The following is a 7,876-nucleotide window of genomic DNA, read 5'->3' on the forward strand; positions in this document are numbered from 1 at the left end:
GAAATCTCGGTACTGAGGCGCAAATTCTAGTGGCTGCCCCTCTCAAACTTTAGCATTCCTTTGTCATTCTCGGAGCCACTATTCATGATGCAGCTGGCCTAACAGTCGGCGCTTGAAGCAGTATTCCAGGTGGTCAAGTAATGAGCGCAAGATTTTGCGAGGCGAGCATCGCGACGAACAATAGAATTCCCCTACAGCAAATGGGAACGCAGCTAATATCCACGTAGGCGTTAACGATTTCTGTAAGAGTTGCCGTATCTGGCTGAACGCAGCAGACTTCAAGGCTCCGATCTAGAAGTGGCCGGCTTCGTTGCAGCGTGCCTACCATCCGCTAGGTGACATTGTGCTATTTTTCATTTACTCATTATATTCGAAGCGCCTTAGCGAAATTGTCTTCTACGATCTTTGATGGCACGGAGCAGGTTTTGTTGTTTTCTCGCAGAAAAGTGCGATTACGAAATAGCACCATTGTTAAAAACCGGTCACTGCAGGAGGGTGTCCCTTTACTCACAGCATGCCATCCACAGTCCTGTGTAGGCGTCAGTTTTTTTAGTCACTCGGCCTGGTTTAACTAGTCCAATGCGCTTACAAAGCGCGGAGGTTTGTAGTTTAAGAGGAGGCCCGTTACTTGCATTTTATAACACGTATCTCTAAATAAAAAGGAATAGCAGGACGCATGTCTCCGCTTTACCTACCTTAAGTGAACATAGCCTATAAGCATCTTTTTCTTGGTAACAAAATATAAAGTTTGCTACTCAAGTGTTCGTAGCAAAAGATGCCCTCCGAATTTTTCCTTCCAAAGCGTCCCACCAGCATATGGTCCAAATCTTAATGATGCACTCGAGGTCTGACGCGTAGTAGTCGGAATGTAGTTCCACAATTTTTTTTTAACTGCTGTTTATTAGCCGAATTACAGGCATCGGGAGGAATCTCTTTCGCCCAGTCGTTAACAGGGTGATTGCTTTGACCGCTCGAGTGTTAACTATTCCAAGACAAAATAGGTCTATCAACGCCTTCTTCGAAACCTTCTTTGGCATTCGGCGTCACGCATCCCATCTGCGCTGTAATATATTTGCAATGCTCCTATCCTTTTCATTTGCGAATTCGCAATGCCACACCAGCAGCCGTGTTCTGCATAAACACTATTCATATAAGACATACATATGGCGGGTAAACTAGTCAGCAACGGTCCTAAAATTTCGTCACTTATATTAAGTTCATTGGCGCCGAAATAAAGCAACAAGTCTTCACTGGCTAAAAAAAATCTTTAACTGCAAACCAGCCACCCAATTTAATGGTTAAAAACAAAACCTTGAAGTTTAGTTATTCGAACTGCTTAACGTTCGCTTGCTATATTCTCGTCCGCGATAGTATTAACCGGCAATTCCTATGCCGTCCCAACACCATCTCTGAAAAGCCACCGTGGTGGCTCCGTGGTGATGGCGCTCGGTTGCTGACCCGGAAGACACGGGTTCGATCCCTGCCGCGGTGGTCGAATTTCAATGGAGGAGAAATTCTGGAGGCTCGTGTACTATCCGATGTCAGTGCAAGTTATAGAACTCCAGGTGGTCGAATTTTCTGAAGACCTTAACTACGGCGACCATCATAACCTGATTCGCTTTGAGACATTAAACCCCATAAACCTAACCAAACTATCTTTGAAGATCAAAAAGCATCTTTTGAAATGTTACGATGAGCCTGCGTTGAAAAATTCTGTAGAATGCGAATAACTGAGATACTAGGAACTTGTTTTGCGGTAACTCAATAGGCAGTGCGTTACACTTTCAAGTCATAGCCGGGTGTTCAGAGGGCAGAGATTTAAAGAGAAGTATTCAACACATGCGCTTCATAGGCTCTGAGAAGTAATGCGCAAGAGACTGATTATTAGAAATGTCGCAAGACTCTCAAGATGGAGTCTTCGCCATGGCCAAAATCCCTGCACATATATAGTTCAGCTATGTTGAACTTGACGCGAGTGTGCCTGCAGCAGACACAAACGGGAGATTATTGGAGAAATGACTGGTTAAAATCAGGGTAGGAGCCTAAAATTGATTTTGTTCAGTAGACATGGTACATCCTAAATATAGCATTGTTATAGGAACTTGAGCTAGGGGTGAATTTTAGGAGCTTTCTTGTTAAGCTTAGCAACGCAGTTTAATAATAAGCATAAACCAACACTGGTCTCCCCTGTCAGCTCTCCGCTTCAAACAGAACGCCGTTTACAGGAATCCATACACTGTTATTTTGAACGGTACGAGGCGCATTGGAGACGTGGAACACCGTGGACATATACATACCACAGAAACAGCACCACGGTCAAAAGCATTTTTCTCTCTCAAAACTGTGCTGCCCAAGTGAGGCTTTCGCGGCTAACAGCTTCCTGCTTGATATACACCGCGATCAAAATAAGCTTTCGCAGGTTTCTCAAGAAATTACGCGCTGAGAGACACACAAAATTGATCCGTGAACGTACATTACGCGGCCAGTGAGAGACGCAAAATGACAACTTTCGCCGTAAGGCAGCCAATTAACTAAACAATATTAATGACAATTTAGAACCTCGGGCTACATGAATCTTTATATTGAATTATGCAGGCGGTATCATTCCTAGAATACCCGACAAAAATTGGTAGAATGCTTCCACAGAACACGTGTTTAGAGATATATTACACTTATTTAGCGTTTTTACGGAAACAAGGCGGTGGCTGGGACACAAAAAATATTGCCTAGCTTGAAGCACTCTTGCTGAGGGCGATTCTTCCATTTTTATACCAAAGCCGCGCGGTGGCTGAGTGGTTACGGCGCTCGGCTGCTGGCCCGAAAGACGCGGGTTCGATCCCGGCCGCGGCGGTCGAATTTCAATGGAGGCGAAATTCTAGAGGCCCGTGTACTGAGCGATGTCAGTGCATGATAAATAACCCTAGGTGCTTGAAATTTACGGAGTCTTCACTACGGCGCCTCTCATAGCCTCAGTCGCTTTGGGATGTTAAACCCATATAAAACAAACCAAACCATTTCTATACCAGAATGTTACAGGGGAGCAGTTATCAGAATTACAAGTCGCTCGATGCCGTTTGGAGATCGAACACAGCGTCGCTCTGGTAGGAGTTAAGGGCCGAACGTCACAGCTTTGCGTGCGTGATTATGCGGATTGAGCCGAAAATACGGAAGCGAATAAGTCCGAACACAGAGATGTTATGCCTAAATCCCAAACAAAAATGTCCTATGGCCGGCTATAGGATTTTGGCCCAAATAGCTATCCTATTTCTATCTATAGCTGTATATACAGGCTGATATATTTTTCTATAGAGAGCTTAAGGCAGGTGTATGGTTCCAAAGCTATAGCTTTAGTGGCATAGATTTTTCAATAGCTGGCAATAAGCACCTCTGTGGGTGCTTATAGACGTTCATAAAAGGCCACAGACGGACATAGCTATTTCCACAGACGCCCATAGGACGTTTTTGTATGGGATAATACAAAAATATAATTGTGGAGGAAAAGGACCGCCTCTAGGTTCATAAATCAGGACACCTGTTGGAAGTTCTTAGGCCAACATACCGTCACGTGGGCAAATCAGAGCCGGCACCTTCTTATCTGTGCACCTTATTCTTTTTCAGAACCATACAAGTCATGGACGGATCTGCACTAGGATTCCAACTGTTCAATGCTTCCCTGGAAATGTACATACATTTAGCGTACGACAATCCGGGCGAAAACATCGTCTATTCGCCTTTTAGCATCTCCGTCTTGCTTTCGATGCTACTCGTTGGTGCCCGTGGCAACACCGCCAAAGAGCTGTCCAACCTCCTCCACGCCGGGGACGAAGCGGGGGACAATATACGAGGGTTCTCTCAATTCATCTGTGGCCTCTCCACCCCTGACATCATCTTCCGGGTAGCCAACAGACTGTACAGTGCACGCCAGTACCGTGTCCAGGAAGACTATGCGACGGTGCTGGAGGAATTCTACAGAGCCGGCATAGAGTCGGTCGACTTCACGCGCAACCCCGAGGACATCAGGAAAGAAGTCAACGAGTGGGTTTCCGAGAAAACCAACTCTAAAATTCAGAATCTGCTTGGCCCTGGAAGCGTCGATGAAAGAACCAAGTTAATTCTGGTCAACGCAATCTACTTCAAGGCCAACTGGGTTTATTTGTTCAATCCGAGAGATACAAGCTCCGAAGATTTCCATCTCGACGCTCAGAACACTGTGCAGGTTGAGATGATGTCCCAGGAGGGGGAATACGCGGTCAGTGATTCTTGGGAGACGAACTGCAGGGTCCTGGAGATGCCATACAAGGGAGGCGAATACTCTATGGTGATCGTTCTTCCGAATGAGATTGATGGATTGACCTCCCTGGAAGAGCGACTAGCGGAATACGATCTGCGCTCTCTGCTCAATGGCCTCGAAACAAAGCCCCTAGTGCAGCTCTCTATTCCGAAGTTTAAGGTCCAGAAAAAAGTCGGTATGAACGACGTCCTTAGAGCCCTGGGTGTCAAAGATCTCTTCGACAACGAAAGGGCAGACCTGTCGGGAATATTCGACAATGGCAGTCCCTCGGTCTCCGGAATAATCCACGAAGCGGTAGTTGAGGTCAACGAGAACGGTACGGTGGCGGCTGCAGCTTCTGCGGCAATCGGGGTTGGTAGTGCTGGTCCTAGCCGAAATGAACGCATCAAGTTTATCGCTGATCATCCTTTCCTGTTTCTCATCAAGAGAAACCAAGGCAATTTGATTCTGTTTATGGGATCGGTACGTAACCCTAAGGCTTGACGAGCATTGGAGTATGCACTGGCATTACACCTTCCCTTTGTCGAATCGTCTGTTCTTCAACGCAGGGAAACATTCTTCAGCAAACTTCGTAGGTTGTCTCGGAGAAGTAAAGAATAAAGAGACTATGACGAACGCTACAATGTTTGTCGCTATTCTTTTCGAACTAAGCTTTATATATTCGAATATTATGCGCATTACTTTCAAATGCCTCAAACCTTCTCTCGGTGCTTCCAGGGTGGCATCATTTATCTGAAAATTAGCTCTCTGCATATAAAACCTTCAAACTAATCACAAAATTATTGCCGTTCGTCAATCCCGAAGTGTGGCGAAGCAAAGGAACTAGGCGCTACGAATTGTCCGCGCCAATGGGAAGCTGAAGCGAATAAAAGCAAACCGGAGCACCAAAAAGGTGCAAATAACTAAAGGTGTTCTTTTTAAAGAGCACAGTACTGCTACCAATGTCTGAAGGAGTAAAAGTGCATAGGTTAGTCTCTTCCGTAGAAATACCAGTTCTGGACATTAAATGTCTAATATATTTCTTGAATTTTTTGATAGAAAACTTCCCAGGTAAATGGCACTTCATCTGGTTCGGGCTTTCTTAGTGGGCGTCATTTATTTAAGCACGAAAGATTTTTCAAAAAGTGCATACTTAATGTCAACACTTACATCCACTGCGATTTTAGACCTTAGTTAGGATTAAGGTCGTGTTTACCATCTCCCGCGGATTTTCTATTCCTGAAGCCCCGAAGATACGAAAATATTCACACAATTGCGCTCCAACGGTTTAGATATTGAAGACAAGAATTTTGACCTCTCGCAATTATACGAGGACCTTTAGTTGTGTTTTTAAATAATTTTTGAGTATATGCTCAATAAAAGCTGCATAAATTTGATAATCAGCATAATCATTTTACAAATGTGCGAAGCTAAAACAAGTCACCGTGGGTAATGTAAAGGACAGGGATCCTTAACTTAAATACAGGCAACTGTATAAGCGCATCCCTCAGTAGTGACATTAGATTAAGTTTACAGCTTTATTTTGTCCTATCGTTCTAGTTCCTTAAGACATATGAAGGCTTGCCGAAAACAAGGCGAAGAAGAGAAAGTGCACTCGTATTTTTCATTTTAAAGTACACACTTGATGGTTGAGTACACAACAGGGGCTAAAATCTATCGGGATGTGAGCCTAACGCAAACTAGACCGAAGTGAAAAAACTTAAGACCACAAATATGCTGCTGTTGTTGGTAGTTTTTTTTAATTAGGGGTGATAAGTAAAGCTTGACCAAGTGCACATGCACGATGTATTATCGGAATTAAAATTCCAGGCAAGCAGATGCAATGTGTGCCAAAGAATGCCGGAATCAACTAGTGCATTTCAAAAGAAAATGATTCCGACTTTAACATTCACATGGATAATCCAAGGCTACTGCCAGATGAAAAAAAACTTACACATATACGTTGCTTCTCGAGCGTCCTGGACAGTTTTGTCCCCTTTAGTACATCGTTACCAAAGGAACAAAACCTTAGCAGCACCTGACCTCTCCCGAGCTGAAACTTAAATAACGAATATCACTCTCGTCAAAAAACTTCGATTACCGTTTCTGATTACTCATCATGTGAGGTACAATATATGAAAGCCTGCACTAATGTCAAGGCTTGCATCAGTTGGCCAAATGAAAGCCAATGGTTGATCATCTGTCTGGAGCATGGCGCAGCATGGTCTCCTAGTCACAGGTGCACACGAAAATAGCTATCACCTATAGACATTATAAGAGCACGAGCATAGCGTCGAGACTGGAGCATCACGCGCCCGGATTAGGGCCTGCCACCATAGAAAGCGCTATATTTCCCCGCGTAAGCGGCATAGACCTCAAGACGTTGGCCCAAGTTAGCGGGAGCCTAAAGGGAGCAGGAGATGCAAATATGTTGGTGAGAATATCTAGGTCAGCAGAGCAAGTGACCGCTTTATATTAAAACGCTTTCCAGCGATGCGTGGGTAAAAAGATTAGGCCCTTTTCTCGCATCAGAAAGGACGTCGAAGCAGGCTTTAATATAGTGAACCGTTATGGGTCTGCTGTTTATCGCATGACGTGTTCTATTATGCCAAGAGTGATGACGTGTTGCCAGACTTCGACGTGCGGAATTAGGCCAGAGAATGCGACGCAAGCAAACCACATTTCTCTAGTCACTGACGTTCAGCCCTCATGTTAAATGCGCACTCCCTTATGTCGATCAACCTTAACGCATACCCTGCGCTTTACACTAGAAAGCTTTTTGTAACTGAACTGAACTTTATGCGCTACAAATTGCAGTACGAATAAAGATTGCTCAATCTGCAAAGCAGTGCCTGGTTGTTTGGTGAAGTAAAACATAATCTGACGCCGGAAGCTTCGTAGACTGCTTTCGAACTGTCTGTTTTCTATGAAAATTTGGATATTGCGCTTACTGCCCACCTAATCTCAGTGGCATTATCAAGTATTTTAGCCTGCAGCAAAATGTTGGACGCACTAAGGCTTCGAATCTCGAAAAGAGCCACTCTGCCTGCAACCAGCTAGGCCTGCAGAAATCAAATAAATATTGTCGCGACGGGGTTTCGAACCTGCGGCGGCCCAAACATAACAGCTTCGCTGATCACTGCACGAGAGCGCTATGTTATTGCTGCTTGTTTTTAATATGGTATTTGTCACTGAGATATGATGTTTTACATACATGAGCTCTGCACAGAAATTAAGAAAACAGTGGCAAATCAACACGTCTAAACAACCAAGCAGGAGAAAAGAGTCAATGCAGAGCACATAATTAATGCATCATAATAAGAGACAAATAAGCAACAAAGAAGTAGAAAAAAGGCCACGAAAAGCACAGCACTAAGAACGAGAGCTACTCCGGTTCGAAATCGTTCTGGTGATACAATTCTTTTTGGTGCACAAACATTCTTCTGAAATAGTGTTTTGCAGAAACAGCAGATTCGCAATGTCGCTCCATCATGCGTGTTCTCCACAGGATGTCTAATGCAATTAGAACGAACGTCTGTGGGTTCATCAACTAAAGGCCGAGCAGTTATACATAGTAGATATTGAGGTGTCAAATTAAGTCTTCTC

At 44.3% G+C, this 7,876-nt stretch overlaps 1 pseudogene across 1 annotated transcript; it reads left to right on the plus strand.

Moving 5' to 3' along the window:
• Positions 1-223: 223 nt before the first annotated feature.
• Positions 224-4,914, plus strand: LOC144135364 (iris pseudogene; annotated as a pseudogene). The gene is made up of 2 exons (XR_013315478.1): positions 224-335; positions 3,619-4,914. The product of XR_013315478.1 is annotated as an iris pseudogene (transcript).
• The last annotated feature ends 2,962 nt before the right edge of the window (positions 4,915-7,876 follow it).

The sequence above is a fragment of the Amblyomma americanum genome, chromosome 5 (genome assembly GCF_052857255.1).
Source record: "Amblyomma americanum isolate KBUSLIRL-KWMA chromosome 5, ASM5285725v1, whole genome shotgun sequence".
NCBI lineage: Eukaryota > Metazoa > Arthropoda > Arachnida > Ixodida > Ixodidae > Amblyomma > Amblyomma americanum.